This window comes from Mustela lutreola, chromosome 11, assembly GCF_030435805.1.
Source record: "Mustela lutreola isolate mMusLut2 chromosome 11, mMusLut2.pri, whole genome shotgun sequence".
NCBI lineage: Eukaryota > Metazoa > Chordata > Mammalia > Carnivora > Mustelidae > Mustela > Mustela lutreola.
The window spans coordinates 30,373,235-30,393,706 of NC_081300.1; the positions used below are offsets into that span (position 1 = coordinate 30,373,235).

Consider the following 20,472-nt stretch of genomic DNA (forward strand, 5'->3'; position numbering starts at 1 on the left):
ATTAGTTTTCTCAGGGTGGGAAGTAGCCCAGACAGATGTCCTGGGCCATGTGACTGGGTGAAGACGAATAGCCAGGATGCAGCTGTGTAGACAGCTGTCTAAACCGATTAAAAAATAGATCTATCCATTTCCCTCGGTACTTTCAAAGACTCTGGGATTATCACAATTTATACACCAGTCCAAATATGTCTCCTGCATAATAATACAACTTAGCTCTTCCCTGGCAAGGCAATTTTTCAAAGCTCACTACAAATACAGATTGAATTTTACAATCTTTAGGAAAGGTAAAGAGGAATTTCTAGCTATGCAGATACACAGATGGACTGGAGCATTGCCCCTAATTAATTAATTACCTCTCTGGGCAACATCTTAGGATATGTGATCCATGATCTCATGACTTCAGTCAAGGAGCTGTAGCCCCAAAGACCTATCGTTCAGCCCATGCTATAATTCTGCATAAAAGAGGGGATGAGCAGCTTCAAATTCTGGATATGATATATTTCTCAGGGATCCCATAATCTCAATTCTAAATATTAATCTGAGAGACACAAAAACAGAACAGCCCAGTTGTCCATCAGTCGGAGAATGGAAAAACTATCAGAAGTTTAAGAAATGGAATCCAAGTCAGTAATGAAAATGAACAATTTACTGTTTCTACCAGACTTCAGATGAGATCACTGAGGTTGAGGTATGAAAAGATACGTGTTGCATTCGGTTAGGTAGGTTTGCATTGCCTGCCCAGGCCTGCCTGTCATTTCATTGGTGCATCACATTGGGGGACAAAGGGGGACTTAGACCTTTCCAACAATGACCATGGAAACAGGGCACTGCCAGTGTCCTTTATAAAAATTTTTGTTGCTATTTTCACCTCCCTAAATGTAATCTTTTTTCACAAATTTTTGTTTTCTAACTTGTAGAAAGACAGTTTTTTTAAAAAAAATATACCCAATAACAATAATTTTATTGATTTGAATATTTGTAAATTATTTGGGGTTCTCTGTGTATAGAACCAATTACCTGAGAAAAATAATTTGGTTCATCTTTTCTAAATAACAAAAGCTAATGCAGTCTATATTTGGAACATTCTCATCCAAAATGACTGAAATAAAAGAGAACAAAGAAACTTGACCTTTCCAAAGCCAAACAAAAACAGATACTTATGACCTCAATACTCTAAAAACTGGCAATTTACAAAGGTAAACAACAAAGTAACTTGGCCTTGAAAATAAAAATTGCAAAACGTTAATAATATATTTAAGTATAAAAGAAAACAGAAGAGAATATATTCAATTAACCAACTCAGAAAGCATAAAGCATTATTTAGCTAAGTGAAGAAATCAAAGGTAAGGAATCTAGCCACGGTGATCCTTCTCACCTCAAAAATTTTATTTATTGATAAATACTCAAAAGTTATTTTAGTCAAACTTGAAAGTGTTTTCATATGATGCCTATAACTAAATTGACTGATAATTCCTGTGGTTAAAAAAACAATAATGCTCCTATCACCCTGTATAATAAGTATGAAACTCAAAGTTGAGAAGTGATTTATCAAAGGCCTCAAATAAAAATATTATCAGAACATAAATAATACTTAAGTCCTATTAAGAAAACCTACAGGCTTCAGTTCACATTTCTCCCCACCATGGTGCTCATTTGAAGAGCAATTAATGGTGAGTGATACTCAGGTTGGCATTTTTAAGATGACATCAGTGGCTAAGAAGATATATAAATAAGATGTAAGAAAAGTTTGTATTTGAAGAACTTACACTTTTGAGAGTCCTGGGAATGGGAGAACAGTGAACATCATGAAATCACAGAGCCAGTAAGTGGGGGTTTAGGAGTCCTGGGCTACTATGCCATGGGTGAAGAGACAAGACAGGCCCTGGGCTTTGAATGAGTAAAAATGTAAAAATGCACATGGATATATACACAGTATATATCCTTATATAAGAGGTGAGAAGGATCACATATCAGTATGAAATACTGAGCTGTGCTGTGCTTCAAGGGTGAATTTGGCTGGCAGCATGACAAAAGAGTTGGCTTGGAGTAACATATCAGCCTATGTGGCCAGGAGGCAGAGCGAATGTCCATTTGAATAGAAATCTCCTTGATGTTGTTAAGATTATCCCAACTGCTGGATGCATAGACAAGAAGGTGTTCCGCCAGATGAGCAAGATGCTAGGCCCTGACGATGGCAGTGTAATACGGCGGGAGTCCTTCCTGGCTTCAAAATAGGTGGCTTCTGCTGACAAGTCAGGGGCAAGGTCTCAGCCCTTCAGTTAATCTACTCACATGAGTCTGAATCTATGCCTCAAGGTATTCCTTGAGGCATACCTCAAGGTATTCCTAGTAGAACCTCAAAAGCAACAGTGTCTGTAGGACAAACATGAGGCCAAACACATACTCAGTAATCCATTCTGAATTAGTCACATCTCCAGTTCCAGTTCTGAATATATATTTTCTTCATCCCTGCCCATCCTTTCAAAAGAGGGACTGATAATTTCCTTTGTTGATATTTTCTCCTAGAGTATGAAGTCATTTCAGTAGAAGTCTGTGATAGGCTGCATGCTGGTTCCCAAAGACATCCCCCCAAAATACCCTAATCCCTTGAACCTACACATGTTACTTTATACAACAAAAGTGACTTTGCAGATAACAGTAAATGAAGGATCTTCAGATGAGATTGTTTTGGGTTATCCAAGCCATAAATGCAATCACAATTTTCCTTACAAGGAAGAGAGAGATTTGACACTGATCAAGAAGGAAACATAACCACTGACGCAAAATGCTACGCTACTTGCTCCATAGATGGAAAAAGGGGCCATGTACTAAGTTAAACCAGGATTGCAGCTTTAGAACCTGGAAAAGGTAAAGAAATCTATTCTCCCCTAGAGCCTCCAGAGGGAACACAACTGTTGACGTATTGATTTTAGCTCAAAATAGCTAATTTTGGACTTCTGATCTCCAAAATTGTAAGATAATAAATGGTGCTCATTTAAATCACCAAGTTTATGCTAATTTTTTAAGTAGCAACATGAAAATAATACAAGTCTACAAACCAGGAAAGTTAATCTGGTATATAGCACAAAATCATATATAACCCTCACAAAATTAAACAGAGGATGCTTTGGATGTCTGACTTTCTGTGGGTCTCAACTTTGGTTAGGCTCCATTCACTTTTTATCCGTGTCAGTGACCATGTCTGTTATGGCCCATTCTGCCCACCCAAATTCTGCATGTATTTCAAGAGTCAGTATTTCAGGGTCTCCTCTTCCAAGAACATGTCAAGTCTTGGACCCTCCATCCTTGAGGGCAGATACAGTGTTTTGCTTCAGACTGCTGCACGTGGGGCTGTTTAATAAATATTTGTTGAGTCACTCAGTGATTGATTGATTAACTGTTCCAAACAAGCACTGAACTAAACCAACCATGACATGGCTAAAATAAACTGGTCCTTTGTTCGTAGTGAGGAATAAGGCCTTTTTAAATGAATTCAGGAGCAGACAAAATAGAGTAATTAGTGCCAAAAAGGAAGGCAAGTATAGAGACCCACACGATTTTCAAACTTTATGACATGGAACCCTTGGGGAATAACCCCTCTTGAATGATTTTGAAGAGATGTTGATACCAAAGACTAGATGCGGAAATCAGTGAAATAACAGTGGCCATTGTGGTTAGGCAGCCATTCAGTTTATAGTTCTTCCAGCTAAACAGGTCACATTTGAAGACCAAATTATCCATGAACAGCGATCTAAATCCATGCAAGCTTAAGGGGGGAAAAAAGTTTAACATGAAGAATTTCAGTTCAAAGAGACCAGTTCTCCTAGAATCCAGAGAAATTACTATGATAAAATGAAAAATAAGTAAAACAAAAAACAAACAAAAAAACAAATACAATAAGAACTTACACAGTAAATCCTGTTTCTTAATTTCAATCTTTTGTGACTATATGACCACAGCCAGCAGACAAAATCCAACCTTCAGTTTGATTCCAAGAATGTACTTTTCCATTTTTTGTCCAGTTTAGTATTTTTGACCAAGCCCAACTTTGGTGAACTTTCTCTAACATGTAAATTACTTATAATTTCACATAGTGATGCAAAACTGTAAGTAAAGGGACCCTTTCAATCTTTTGCAAGCTATTGAGCCTAAAGGAAATTTGTCAGTCTTGATGACTTTACAACTGTTCTCACTGAGGAATCTGTGAAACATGAAGGTTCTACTTTGATTAAGGAACATTACTTTTAGAGATGAACCCACATCTGGAAAGCTGAGAAAAGACAAAGAGTAGTCAGGCATCTTCATGTGAGGGCATCCTTTTCTAGCAAGCATGGTCTTGCTTTTGAAGACCACCTTCTTTACTGCTGGATGTCAATCCAAGTCTGGAGAAACAAACAGAAAAAAACTCAAAACTTCAAGAGATTTTAACTGCATTGTTCATTGGCCTCCCAATACCTTGCTTCACTGTTTTCTTTGTATTGACTTCTGATGGGTTCTTCTCAAACTTCATACCTTATCTGGTGTCTTCAATTTGCAGTTCCAGTTGACAGACAACTCAAGCTTATAATCCCCGTTATATTTTAGCTATCTTTCTACTCCCCTTGCCAAAGCATATGTTTTCTTCCAGCTCATATAACATTTCCTTTTCACAATTCATTTTAATCTTAACATTTAAATGGGATCAAAACTTACAAAGCATTACTCAGATTGCCAAATATGTGATTTTTTAATTTAATTTCTGTGTTGAATTTCATCTATCTCTTTCATCTAATAGCTTGTTTTTATTTGGTAATTATTTGGTCTTTGGGGATTTCTCTCCTACACATAGAGTTTTTATCCTTCTCCCCCTTCTAAAAGTAAGGTCATCCTTGGTAAGGGGAAATATTTACAGCTCAGAGGTTGGAGAATTATTATATGATCCCTATTGCTCCTACCTCAGGTCCTTGCTGTGTTCACTGTTGTGCCACATGGGTCACTCATAGTACCCTGGACTGAGATGAGTGAGACATAGCTGGTTCCATCTGGGCTTTTGGGCATGATATTGGCTGTTGCCAAAATCCATGGCCATTCCTTCCTTCCCAACTTGATAAGTGCTTTAACTATAATCAGTCACAGATAGCCTTGTATGAACTAAATGACTAAATATCAACCTTCTTGGAAGTATGTACCCTCCACTAGTTGTGCCTGAAAAGTTAAAAATCAGACATGATGTTCCTTAATCATCCCAAATTACTAGCATTTTTCTACTCCTCATAACCCATCACATTTGCCTCTGGGCTCTTACACATCACTTCTGCTCTCTCATGGCACCACTTCCACTGACAAGAAAGATTTTTCTTCCCCTGGATGAAATAAACTCCACTTCTTTGTGATAAACTTTCTCTTCCTATTCATTGACAACTATGGTCAGACTTCCAAATAGTAGTATATTTTTTTGGTACTTCATTTAGTTCTATTCTAATCTTTATTAGTGCTAATCTGTTAGGTTTGGGTTCAGTTTTTTTTTTTTTTTTCTTTTTCTAGTTCCTTAAGGCCTAGTTAGGTTTCTTGAGATCCTTCTTCTTTCCTCTTTCTTTTTTTTTTGGGGGGGGGGGTTATGATAGATTTTTTTTTAAATGTTAAGTTAGCTAACATATAATACATTATTAGTTTTTGATGTAGTGCTGCACACTACATCTTTCTTGTTTCTTAATGTAGACATTCACTGTTGCAAACTTCCCTCTTAAAATTGCTTTTGCTGCATCCCATGTTTTGGTATACTGCATTTCCATTTTTTTTTTCAAGATACTGTTTTTTCAAGATACTTTTTTTATCTTTAATTTCTTCTTGGTTCAATAGCTGTTCAGGAAATCATTGCCTAATTTCCATGTATTTGTGAGTTTTCCAGTTTTCTTCATTATTCATTTCTAGCATCATATCATTGTGGTCAAAGATTACTTGGTATGATTTCAACCTTCTTGGATTTGTCAAGGCTTGTTTTGTGGACTAACATATTGTCTATCCCAGAAGATGTTCCATATGCATTTGAGAATGTATATTTTGCTGTTGTCATATAGAACGCTCTAAATAGGTCTATTAGGTTCATTTGTAGCATAGTGTTGTTCAAAGCTGCTGGTTCCTTATTGATTCTCCGTCCACATGATCTACCCATTATTGATAGTGGGGTGAAATCTATCGGTAATTATTTTAAGGGGAAAAAGGAAAGAGGTGACTAAAGATGACTTGGGTAAGTGGACAACTGGCAAGGAGAGATATGTCAAAAGGTTTTAGTTATGGACTATGCTGAGGGGCATGCTAGCCAAATGGTTCTTCTATTTCTCCTACCATCTGCTCAATAAAATCTACGCATTTCACTAATGCTAATGAGGGGAGTAAATTTTAGCAGTGGAATGTCAAGAATTGCTGAATCTACCAAATTTCTGGGTGCCACTGTTTATTGGGCCAAAACAACCGACACAATACCTCAATGACAAAAATTTTCTATCTTGAAACTCTATCAACATCATATTATACTTCTTTCATCTTATTACATTTATACCAGGAATGGGGACACATTAGACAATAAAAATATTAAGTTAATGCAAGTTCATGTAATTTCATTAGTTTTTTAAGGGATTTTTAAACAATGAGTACTTTGTTGAAATAAAATATTACGAAGTTCACCCATACAAGAGGAGGAACCGTGCAAGTGTAGAAATAAGTGTAATATCTCTATACTGTTTCATTGCTTATAATAGGGAGGGATCAGAATGAAAAGGCAATTTTACCCTTAAAACCACAATGCTTTCACTTCTGTTACAGAAATTGATGAAATTTCGTTATAGAAGATACCACATCCCCAGTAAGAAGATCCATGACCTAGACCTGACTTATCTTCTCTACCAGTCCTTCAGAAGCCATTTCTTCTAAATCCCTATGGTCAATGACAGATTTTCTCTGAATTCCTAGCAAATGCTTTGCCTCGCTGACAGAGTATTAAATATTACTTTTTGGTTGAACAAGTCTTTAACCACCTAAGTGCCCAATTTTCCAATTACCTTTTCAGAAATGATGTGCAGGAATAATCCAACTAGAAGGTGAAACCTTAGCTCATTCACTGATGTGAAATTGATTGCTTCCTTTGTTCCCAGTGATATTTTTCTTAAAGAAAAAGAAAAAGGCGAACCATTTTAAGTGCTGAATTGACAGCCTTGAGACTAGAGTGCCAATAGACATTCATTTGTTAAAAGCTGATGTAAAGATAAAAGCAAACTTCCCCATGGTAGAAAATAAAATTGGTACCAACATCTGGGTGATCCTAATTTCTAATGCTGGGCCCCTCCTAAAACACATCAGTTATTTGTTTTAGATTCCTACTTCTTCACAGGTTTCCAGTACTGATTGGCCAAAGCTGCAAAATTTAGGTGTATTTGTTACATTTTAAATTGCTTTCATGTGAATATTGCCAATAAGGAAGCATTAGATGTCCGGATAGTTGAACCGATCCTGATTTTAACACAGGAATGATTGGGCAGTCATTGATGGTACTGTTTAAGAGCAATCCAAACCCTTTAGACTTTTTTTTTTTTTAATCAAAATCACTTAAAATGCATGCTTGAAATAAGTAGCATGACTATCTGGCTTTTTTGAGATACTATTAAAGATAAATAGTTATTTGAAATTCTTAATCTGTTTATAACAGGTCAAAAGGAAACCAAACAATATAAACTTCATTAGGAATAAATACTAAAACTTTTAAAATTATAAGACAAACCAGAAGTACAAATTAGAAACCGGATCATGTGAAGGTCATATGAAAAAGGTTTAGGAGTTTCAAGGCCAAGGAACTTCGTAAAGTTTAGTGGCTTTTGGAAAATATAAAGTTGGTGGAAGCAGTTTGCTAAAATCATAACACCCAGGAGGGCACTCCCAGAAACAGTCCACACAGTATTGTCATTCAGTCCCCAACCAAGATGGCATGTTCAGTTCTAGCTGTTGTGTTAAAGGGAATTCTTACGCTTCATGGAATCCATCCAGAGATAAGGGTATTAAAAATATTCATACGAAATAGAAGACTCAATTAGACCACAGTATTGTCTACAAATGACAGGACAAATGGCAATATTTACCAAATGCAAACCTGAGCCAGCCACTGTATTAGACGCTTTGTATGCTTCATCTCATTTAGCAACAGCTACTATTATTACGAATAGTGGTAGTTACCACCCTAGAACTTGATACTAGTATTAAAGTGCATTTTCCAGAAGAAAGAACGGAAGGAGAAATAAAGCAACTTCTATAGTATGCAAAAGACCACCATGAGGAAGACAGCTTCAAGTTGTTCCACTTGGCTAAAAAGAATACAGCAAAGACTAAGAGTAAGAACCGCAGGGGGGTAGAACAAAACCGTGTTAAAGGAAAAAGGTTTTAAGAGCTGGATCTCTCTAAAGACTCATCTGCTGTCTCTGGGAGGTTGTTCAAGAGCAGCTGAAGAGCCCCTCAACAGGGATGCAATGAAGAAAACATCTGCTACAGGCCCACCACTTCTCTAATCCCAGCCAACACTCTAGTTTTTCTGAGTCTAAGAAAATCATCAGCATTTTAATGTCATATGAATCAATCTATTGAACAAAAGGTGATTTCTGACCTCAGTATATTTCTTTTTTTTTTTTTTCAAGATTTTATTTGTTAGAGAGAGAGTGAACATCAGAAGGGGTAAGGTCAGAGGGAGAAGCAGACTCCCTGCCAAGCAAGGAGCCTGATGCAGGACTTGATCCCAGAACTCCAGGATCATCACCTGAGCCGAAGGCAGTCACTTAACCAGCTGAGCCACCCATGTGCCCCATGACCTCAGTAGAGTTCCTGACACCCATTTCTAAGTTTGATGGAGATAGAGAAGGAGATATGAATATCATACATGCTAGGTTGTGTTGCAAGAATGTGAAGAGCCATGACATGCAATGGCAAAATAGAGACCCAACCCGACCTCTTCCTATCTTTATTCCTAATCTACTACAAGAATACAATCCTTCCTGAAGAGCATTTTTCACCCATAACTCCTAGCATTATGTAGTTCCTTGCCTGAACAAAAAAGAATGATAAATTTCTAGCATGGTGGCAGTTTGAAAAGATAGTTAGCGGGCTCTGGGCTTGGGGCCAGTTTGTTTCCAGAGAACAATAAAACCTTTTGAGAGGAGGGAAAAAAGCCCACAAATTCTCTGCATTTAAACAGTTGGCATTTCTCTCAATATTTCAGCTGCCCCAGTCCTGTTGTGGAATGTGATTCATTTTATTAATAATATTTTTAGCACTCCAGCCTCTAGCAACCAAAGGTCAATGTATTTTAATAAGATGTTTCAATTTTATCTAACATAAATGCTTCCAGAAAAAACTAAATTCTTCTTTTCTGGTCAATTACCTAGAAGAAGTTAAATACAAGACCTTTTGTTTCTTGGTAGGCAGTAAAGGGAGGATAAAATTTTCAGTAAGCCCATCAAACTCTCAGGTTCAACTAAAGTAATTTTCTCAGGGTCCAACAGGTCACCCTCTGAAAGGGAAATTGCACTGTTCTTCCTGGTTACAAGTGGCAGAGCTAAGATCAATGTGTAGAAGTCCTAGGCAAGGGAACAAGTGAAGTAGCTGCCTGGGAGGTGAGTGTATTGGTCCTTCTCTAGTTTTTCTTACAGATCCCCCATGGTCTCCTCGTGCCCAGGAGAGCAGAGTGGATCAGCGTACCCACTACCTCACTTTTTTATATTAAGTAAGGTCAATAATGGGACAACACAGTGGTGTGACTTGACCACAATATAAGTAGGATGAGAAAAGGAAATCCCCTCATATCTGCATCACTCATTTTTCCTTCCCTTCTAATTTATATTTTCCTCTCATTTTTAAAATTCTGCCTTCTTTCTCCTTTAGTTTCACAGCATAGAATATCAGAGTTAAGGTTAGCAGTGATGAGAAATAAGAAATATTTTCTTTGTTAAGAAATTATTTCTTATTAAGAATTATATCTAGTGTTAAATTAGGTAATGACAGAGCTCAGAGTATGTGTCACATAAAGGTGTGAATGGACAATTATAAAACAATTCAGTAAGTATATGTTAGTGATAAGTGAGAATTATAGAAGGAATAAGGGTACCTCACATTGTCTGGGGAAGGGTACATGGGGAAAGAGCCTTAGAAGCCTTCACAAGCACTGATTCTTATGTTTTAAAATTTATGTTTATTTTCATTGTAAGTAAATTCTTAGTCCATGGAAAACAAAATCAAAATGTACAAATGAGAAGAGAGGAAAGGTTAAGATTCACTCTTATTTTTTTATTTAGACCCTCCCAGTTTCCCTCCCAGATTTTCTGCATGTCCTTCCAGAAATATTCAATGCATTTAAAAATATATAATATTTTATGTGCTGTGGTGAGTGCTGTGAAGTGTGTAAACCTGGCGATCCACAAACCTATATCTCTGGGGCTAATAATATATTATATGATAATAAAAAATGTAAAAAAATAAAATGTCAAGTATATATATAATATTTTTATACTATGAATGAAAGCATTATGGATAGCAGCATTGTCCAAAAAGTATAATTTCAGACACATATATAATCCTAAATTTTATAGATGCCATGGTAAAAAGGTAAAAAGAAACAAGTGAAGTTAATTTTAATATTTTATTTAACCCTGCATACTCAAAACTATTTCAATGTGTAATATATTTTTTTAAATTACTGAGTTTTTTTCTGTTTTCGTACCAAGTCTTCAAAACCTAGTATGTATTTTATACTTAAAGTAAATCCCGGAGAGTGAATTTTCATCTGAGATACTTGCTTTGCATTTAGACTTTATAAGATTAACAGGTCAAAAAGTAAATTCCCATAACCAAATTATGCCCAACATACTTAAATTTTTCTTTCAATAAACGAAGTATCAGATTTAAATTTTAATTAAAATAAAAAAACAAATTTATTTCTTCAGCTACACATCTACATTTCAAGTGACTACCATACTGAACAGCTCAGACCCACTTACTGTTCTCTATCTTTTTTCTGTTAATAATGTATCTCAGAACTTTTTCTCATGTTAGAATATAAAGTATACCATTTCATAAAGGCTACATAAAATTCCTTTGTATGAATGTGCTTTAATGTATTCAAGTAGCCCCTATGGACGGGCATTTAGGTTACTGTCCAACCCTTTGCTCAAGTGCTACCATGCTACAGTGAACGTTCTGTGTTTATCAGCCATTTCACACATTTGAGTAAGTGAAGTGCATCTTTAAAATAAATCCTTAGGGGGGAAGAAAACTGCTGGGTCAAAGGGGTTTTGCATTTTTTAATTCTTGAAATATATTTCTAAATTACCAAGCAAAAACACCAAGATTTCCTATTAACTTACAATCTTCCATATCTTATTAAACTTTTTATTTTTGCCTTTCAGAAAAGTGAAAAAATGGTGCTACAGAATATTTTAAGTACATTTATCTTATTACTAATGAAGGCAAATATCTTTACTTAAGAATTATTAGTATTTTCTATGAACTGTCTCTTCACCGCCCTTGTTCCTCATTCTGTCAGGTTAATTCACAGAACTCAGAAAATTTTGAGTAAATAGCCACTGATGCGTCATGTAAGTCGCAAAATACTGTGAATTTGATATTTGTATTTTGTCTTTGTTTTGGAACATATGGAGGGGTCGTGTGTGTTTCTGTATGTGCTGCCGTACAAGCATTATTCTCTTTATGTCATCAGATACGTCAAAGTTTTGCTTATTGGTTGGTTTTGTTTCTAAATGGATTGCTGGTTGGATATTGTGATGGGAAAGGCCTCCTCCATTCTTAATATTATCAAAGAAATTTTATCTACCATTTCTACTTTTATTCTCTTTATACTTTTTACTTTTATTCATTTTATAATGCCATTGCTTTGATAATCAAATAATTAATACAAGATTTCATTTTGATATAAGACATAGGAAACCATTTTATTTTAATGGCAACTCTTCTGTCTCAATACTACTTATTACATAATCCATCTTTTATATATGGATTTCATTTGTAACCCTGATTATATACTAAATTCCTGTAGGTAACAAGTCCTTCCAATGGTATGGTCTATTTATACACCTGGCATTAAGTCTTGAAGAATAAGTATACTCAACTGGCGTAAGAGAGGTGATGTTCTTCACAATGAAGCAGAAAAAGAGGCAGAGGCACAGAGTAAAGGTAACCAACTAACTAGGGAGTTCTATCTTGCTAAGATGAAAGTTCAGGACAAGTATTAGAGAAAAATAAGTCTATAGAAATGGGCTGGCAACAGACCATGAGCAACATTACACGCTGCATTAAGTAAGCTATACTTTATTATAGAAGAGATCAACTGAATGATTTTCAGCAGAACAATATGGTGGGATTTATGCTTTAGAAAGATTGTTTTAGTGACAGAGTGAGGACTGGGTTTGAGGAACCAGCCCTATACATCAGTAGCCAATTTGAAAGGCTCCTACAACAGTCCACATGAGAAATAGAATTATATAGCAGGTGAACTATGTAATAGGGATAGAAAAAAAAAATGGGGTGGACTAGAGAGATTTGGGAAGAGAACTGGGGCATGTGGTGATTGATTAAAAGGAAAATTAGGTAAAGAATGAAGAGCAAGTAAATTTTGGACTCAGGTTTGAGATGCTTGCTGAATGAACCTAGTATGCAATCAAATATGTGAAAATTAATCTTAAAGTAGAGTTCTGTAGTAGAGATGCTGAATGGGATGCAACAAATGAATATTAATTGATATGATACAGAGACAGGAGATCAAGCAAGGAGTGAGTACATGAGGAGAAGGGCCACACACTGAAGAACAAAATATCATCAGAAAAGGAGACACAACAATTACACAATAGTGGTATGAAATAAAAGAAAAAAAGAAAACTGAGGTTAACAATGATAAGAAAAAGCAATGTAGAGAGAGATTCAGTAATATAAGAATATAAATATCTCCTATATGTGACAACTAGTGTCCTTGAAGAGAACCTCTGAGAACATGTCCAGAAATAGGATTAACAATAGATCCCAGTCATGTGAGAACAGGAAGGGAGGCAGGAAATGAATGTGATGGGAATGGAATGAGAGATTAGAGGTTGTGCAAGGTTTGAGCAGGAAGTCAATACAGAGAGGTTGAAGAAATGGGAGAATCAATCATGACACAAAAGGCACAAAGAGAAAGGTCACTATTGAGCAGGAAAAGGAGCACCTCATCCTCTAAAACCACAGAAGAAGACACACACTTAGAAAGTTGGTAGAGATAGAAAATATTGCAAAACCAGTGCTCAGGAAACTGTTCAGAAAAAGGAAAAACGGTGAGTATTACCAAGGCTCCAGCTGATGATTTAATATAGAGGATATTTTGTTTGAATAAAATGTTGAGAAACTAAGTAACCCAGGAAATGTTAGATATCAGGAGGATAAAAATAAGTAAAACTCTCATGTTGTTTATGATCAAGTTGGGAAGGACTTGACAGTACCCATGTACAGCTAATTTCTTCCTAAGAGTTACCAGGGAGTGGTTTTGATATTTAATGTAGAGGAAGAACTGGAAGTGAGAGAGGAAGCTTTTGTTGGTTTCAGAAATCTGATATCATTTGACCTCAGGCATTGCAGGGTGGGTAATTTTTAACAGACTGAAAAGCAGAGCCTGGGGTAAAAGGCACATCAGGAACAAAGCTGCAGAGGCTGAAGTGGTATATGTGTTCAGGAAGGTGTGGTAGAGAAAGTGCTCATTTGAGGGCTAAGAATTAGGAGAGAAGGTTGGGGAAGAGAGTAGCAGACTTTAAGAAGGCTCATGGGAGTATGTATACACATATAGGTGTGTGCCACACAATGTCATATATAAAATGCATATGACATAAATATACAAATAAAAGTGTATATATAATTATTAAATATATAGTAGACATATAAATAATAATTGTATATAGAACATACACAGAATATCATACTTAAGATCACTGGATGCCAAAATAAAAGATGTAACAATCTCTGAGATTTATATCTTACGTAACATGTATCATGCTAACTTCACACTCTTAGTGAACGTACAGCGTATTCAATACTCTAATTATAAACCAGCAACTGGTAAACCAAGCTCTGGGATCTCTATCATCTAGATCTAGATCTGAGAGAAAATCAGCTCCACGGTACTCACGCCATCTCTTTATTTCACTGAGCCAGTGCCTCACATCCCAACTCCAATCTCATGGGCCAACGTTTTGCAGAAACTGTGCCAGGATCAGCCCTGAAATGGAAATGAAGGCAATTTGGAGGGTTAGAAGAGATCTGGGTTTCAGACAGCTTACTTAGGTTTACAGTTTTGTGTCAGTGACATTATGCCCGCATTATCCGTGCCTCATTTTGCTCCCATCCCCTTAGTTTCCCAAAGATAAATGTAAAAACTGAAATTCTCCCTGGACTATAAAGGTGACTGCTTCTTTCCAAGTCTGAGCTCATTGCCAAAGTCTTTATTTGACTTTAGCAGTCTAGCAAGTAAGATGTACATCTCAAGGAGAACACAGTAGGGCTTGCTCAGCAGACCCTCTTCATGAGAACGCTTATTCCTATTTCTTAAGAGAAAGTAAAAAACAAAATAAACAAACAAATTAAGATCTCCTCATGAACTCTGTATTTGTCAAGGAGGAATTTCTGTTGAAATAAGTAGTGTATGTGTCCTAATCTGAATTTCCCCCAAAATAGACATAGATTCAAAAAAAATCAAATGTTAGTATCTTACTCAGACAATGAAGGAAATGCTGGTATGGGAGTGGGGAATTGAAATAAGAAAGGGAAGCATGCTAAAGGCAAGAGAAGCAGTAAATGGTAAATTTTCAAGCCAACTACCACTACAGGAGGCTGGAGGTTCAGCCAACAGGGTAAATTTAGGTGCTAGCAGAGCACTCACACCTCAGAATTATTCCACCAAAAGGATGCAAGGCTGGGGTTTCTCAAAAAGTGTTCAAGAAATCCCTTTGCCAGCAGGTAGAAGCTGACCAGTGTGCACTGAGAGGAAGATACAGTTAGTTGGGGAAATGGTAGCATCTGCCTTCCAAAGGTGAAATGCTTTTGCAAGTTTATATGTATCATAAATTATCAGAAATAGAATTTTTAGAATTTCTTTTTCAAGTCTTCCTACAATTCAAATGAGTTTAGTTATTATTATTATTTTTGCAACACTCTTTTCCCTTTTATAAGATGAGCACATGCAGTCAATTTAGATGCTAGCCTGGTTTTATAACAGTATAAGAAATCTCATAATACAAATTATATGTTGTATCATAGTCAGTGAGTATCTGTTTAATAAAAAAGAATTTACTTCAACAACTTCGTTATCATGGTGGAACTTCCCCTCTTTTTTTTTTTAATTGTACAGCATCATTTATGAACACTTACTATATATAGAACAATCTGGCTGTCAGAAAAGATACAAAAGAACCTGAAACATAATTGCTGGCTTGTGGAATTTCCATCAAAGCAGAAAATTCTTGACAAGTACATAAAAAAAGATGCAAAACATACAAAAGATATAACATAAATAGATGTAAACAAATCAGTTAACCAGGACATATATATTGAGTGTCCTTCTTCTACTAAATGACATGGTAAATGCTATGTGACAAAGCCAAAGCCTTATACTCCCAGAGTTTACAGTATGTATACTTGGAAGAAATCCTAACAATGAAGGTAAGAGAATCCGACAAGAGAACACACACTGAATTCATACAATGAGTAGTATACAGTCAAGTGATTTCAGAACAGGGAGCCATGACAATGGGGTATCTAGAAAAATGCTTCCTGTAGTAAAACAGAGAAGACTTTCCAGATTAGTGTTATCAAAAGAACAGAGGAACACATTGTGGAAAAGTAATTGTGTGGATCTGTTTGTTTCCCTTGAATTTGCTGCTGTTTTTCTGAGTTAATCAAGCCAATGTTCTTTTGGTGACAAAAGCATATGTTCTGGCATTACTTACAATTTCTCATCATTATCGACAAAATATAGTTTTGTGCAAACATCAAACATAAAGTTCTCATGTTTAAACGTGGTAATTTGACCTGAGAATGCATTTTGCAAACGTGATGCCAATTTGCCTCCTGAGAACCAGAACTGATGCTTCTCTCAATGGAATGTACTGATTTTCTTTTGTTCCCATGACAAAAGAGCCAGAGCTATGAAAACAAACAAAACCCAAGAAAGTCTATGCTAGAGATATGAATGTTTAGTATGTACTAACTCATAATTATCGAACATCTACTATGAATGGGGAACTGTTGTAACCTCCTCTTTGTCCAGGGAGTAGTCTGAGAGCAAAATGTAGAGAAACAGGCAAGAATAAAATCTAGCCAGTGACCAAATAAAACCTTCCAGCCAAGGGAAAGCTACTGGAATTATTAATAAGGAGAAAAGCTTAGGAACATTTAGAAATGCATTATTTATTAAGAAACTGTCAGTGGGACTCATAAAAGGCAGGCTGTTGAGTGAAAAATATGCTTGTTTGGGTTGAGTATATTACTGAAGACAGGCTGGAGATAAGCTGGAAACAAAAGGGAACATTAATCTACTCTCAGGAAGGCATTTGTTATGGCAGCAACTATTGCCGTGGTTTTAAGCAAATGAATCACCGTATGTGGTGAAAGCAAGTAGGAGTAATTAAAGAACAAAGGTTGTATGTTGTCTCAGCGATGGAGGTGAATTCAGTCATCTCTTCTTGGGGCCAGTTAGAGGAGAGTCTACACACCAGACTGCCTGACCTGCCTCGTGAGAAATGAGAAAACGGACTGGAGACAACCAAATAAATACATGAGGATTAGGCAAGGAACATTTGACTGAGCAACTGGATGATGAGGCTTTCCCACTAACAAGAAACATTAGGAGTTCACTGTCTTGTTAATTTTGGCCATTCTAAATGGTGTAAGGTGGTATCTCAATGTGGTTTTTGCTTTGAATCTCCCTGATGGCTAATGATGAGAATATTTTTTTATGTGTCTGTTAGTCATTTGTATATCTTTTTTGGAGAAGTGTTTGTTCATGTCTTCTGCCCATTCTTTTGACGTGATTATCTGTTTTTTGAGTGTTGACTTTGAGGAATTCTTTATAGATCTTGGATATCAGCCCTTTGTCTGTCCTGTCATTTACAAATATCTTCTCCCACTCCGTGGGTTGCCTCTTTATTTTGCTGACTGTTTCCTTTGCTGTGCAGAAGCTTGTTATCTTGATGAAGTCCCAAAAGTTCATTTTCACTTTTGTTTCCTTTGCCTTTGGAGACATGTCTTGAAAGAAGTTGCTGTGGCTGATGTCGAAGTGGTTGCTGCCTACGTTATCCTCTAGGATTCTGATAGATTCCTGCCTCACTTTGAGGTCTCTTATCCATTTCGAGTCTATCTTTGTGTATGGTGTAAGATACTTGTGGAGCCTAAGAAATAACATGGAGGACATTAGGAGAAGGAAAGGAAAAGTGAATTGGGGGAAATCGGAGGGGGAGATGAACCATGAGAGACTGTGGACTCAGAGAAATACACTGAGGGGAGGGAGGTGGGGGATTGGGTGAGCCTGGTGGTGGGTATTAAGGAGGGCACGGGTTGCATGGAGCACTGGATGTGGTGCATAAACAATGACTCTTGGAAAAATAAAATTAAATTTAAGAAAGAAAGAAAGAAAGATAGATAGATAGATAGAGAGATGGATGAGCATTATCTATGCAGAGCCCTTCTGTACCCCCACAGATGACTGGGAAACTGCTGGTCAGGACACACTGGGGTGAAAGTGGGGATGGGGGGTGGTTTTTATCTCCAAAGCCCCTAAGTATTCACCTCTCTCAAGCAGAAGAGTGAAGTTAATGCCACAGGGATTTTATGCAATAAGCTCAGACCTTAGACCAAGCAGATCTGGAGTCAAACCTGATTCTGCCACTTACTAGCTACATAATTTGGACTAGTGTTCTTGCGGTCTTTTTGTGTACAATGGGAATAGTAACACCAACCTCACATAGTTATATGAAGGTTAAAAATTTTAAAGAATTAATGAACATGAAGGGTCCAACAGAGTTGCTGGCATATAGCTGGGGCTTAGTGAATATTAGCGACTTTCTCTTTTCTCGGCCTGGTATATAATACTTTCTTAAACACAAGGAGAATAGTTTGATACAGATCTGCTCATTTTATTTGGAGTACATATCACTGATATACTCCAAAGCTTTGTTATTTCTCCATTTGGTTCAGTATACACTGACAGAGGTAGATTAAAATCTCATAGAATAATTCTGTGTTGATTTCTGAAATGTTCGTTTTATATGAGTTGCTGTATTCATATTTGATAAATGAATTATTGGTTTTTCTATCTTCATTGTGGATTCTACCCTTTATCTTTATAAAATAATCTTCTTTTCTTATAAAAGAATTCTCTTTTGCCAATTTTTCTTGAGTTCCAGAATATTATTGAAATTAACATTGTCAACATTTTTTTGCTTGAGTAGTTGTCATTTCATTTCTATTTTTAACTGTTGTATGTTACTTTATTCTTAATGAATTTTTTATAAGCAGAATAAAGTTTTAAAAAAGCTCCTGAGTCTTCATATTTTAATCTGCTTCAATTAAGTGATAATTGATAATTTACACATTCAATATGATTGTTCATCTTGATTTTTATTTCCTTTTTAAAGTATTTTAATGTTTTTGCTCTTTGCTTCATTTCATGTTTTAATATTATAAATTATATTTCCTTTGCTTTTCTTCTTCTCTAGAATTTATAACATACAAAGTAAGCTTTAATTCTTCTAAAATTTATCTCTGTTTTTTCCTGAAAATATTCTTGTTCTTATGTTTTTTCTTATTACTAAAAGTTCAGGGTATCTTCAGATACCTTTCCTTCCACCAAGTAGGAGTATGTGGGATTTTTACTACTTCTATCTAGTTGCTAATCTCAATCTTACTCTTTATTCTCTCACATTCCTCTTTTATAAACGATATTTAAAGCCATGGATTCTCCTCAGCTTCAGACTCGCCTATCCAGTTGGCTATTGATAACCTCAAAGGGATATCTATTAAACATCTTAAACATAATATGTTCAAAATTCATCTTTTGATTTTTTCCTACACATCTGCTTCAGTCAGTGTCTTCTTTATCTCACTGATGGACATTCTGTCCTTCTTGTTACTCATGCCAGAAACCTTGGAGTAAATCTTTAACTCCTTACCCAGTTACTTATCAAATTTTAGTGGCTATCTCTTAATTTTTTCTCTACTATCCTGTCTCTTCTCTCTCCAAATTTGACTCCCTAAGCATCACCTTTTACCCACCTGGATTATTGCAATAGTCTCTTACCTAGTCTCCTTCCGTACCTTGCCTCTTATAGTCTACTGTCGGTATAGCAGCCAAAAGAAAACTGGTCATAAACTATCTTTTGTGATTTTTCCATATTCTCAGTTTTCCTCATTTCCTGCATGAAGTAATAGAGGCACTCTAGAAAAGAAGCCAAGGTCCTTGCAGCTTTGCTTGAAAGATTGTCAGCTAGGAGATTCTCCTCACCCCCTATAACAGACCAAGAAGTGAATGAAAAGCATCCTGCCATTGAGTTAAACCATGAGATTTTGTTGGTGAATGGTGTGGGTATTGCTTCAGAATAGCCTCAACTAATGCAGAAATTATTACCAAAAGTGAGATGTCACTGAAAAAAAAAAAATCCTAAAACACAGAGTATTGACTTAGAAGCTACATATCAACAGGTGATATATCAACTGGTCTGCTGGAGGTAGTTATAATTGGCAAAATATTTGCTAGTACCACCAGTTACTACAACTTAGGAGACAGCCCATGAGTTTATTGACCTTAAAACTCCAAGGGAAAAGGTTAGAAAACATAACATTAGTAGCTAGATACTCACTAAACCCATCTGATCTAAACCCATAGGAATACTGCAGTAACAAACTTCTCTTGAATGAAGACTATATGACAGAGTACTTGACAGTGGGATGTGGGTAGAAGGGATGATGGTCATATTCAAATGGGGTACAAGATCTCCAGTATGCTCTCATTTACCCATCTATAGAGTACACAACAGAAAGTTTGGAGGGGGCAGGGCCACACATAAGGAAAAAAAAAATATGTGAAAGGCATATTTTCTGAACTTCTTGCTACCTGAGAAATTCCTTTTGGCTTCTTCTACTGAAGAATTCTTAGTCCTCAATATTTTTGCTGGAAACTCTATACTCATGTTACGTTTCATTTTTTTCTAACATTTGGTATTACTAAGACAAATGCTGGTGCCCACATAATGTTTGATCATGATATTAAATTGTTCTTTTCAAACTGATACTTGTGTGAGATTTTTCTCATGTTCTTTACTAACCTTTGGTCTATTAAGTCTATCTCTTTGGGGCACGCAGAGTCTTTCAATCTAAATACCCATGATTTCTTCAATTTGGAAATGCTTTTCTTTACAACCTAGATTATTGTTT

The 20,472-nt window shown here is 36.1% G+C and overlaps 1 long non-coding RNA gene across 1 annotated transcript in view; it reads right to left on the minus strand.

Annotated features, from left to right (window-relative positions):
* Positions 1-20,472, minus strand: part of LOC131810832 (uncharacterized) — a 227,235-nt gene that overhangs the window by 156,598 nt on the left and 50,165 nt on the right. Inside the window, exon 2 of the long non-coding RNA XR_009345734.1 lies at positions 14,177-14,266. This is a non-coding gene — a long non-coding RNA (uncharacterized LOC131810832). The remainder of the gene's footprint in view (positions 1-14,176; positions 14,267-20,472) is intronic.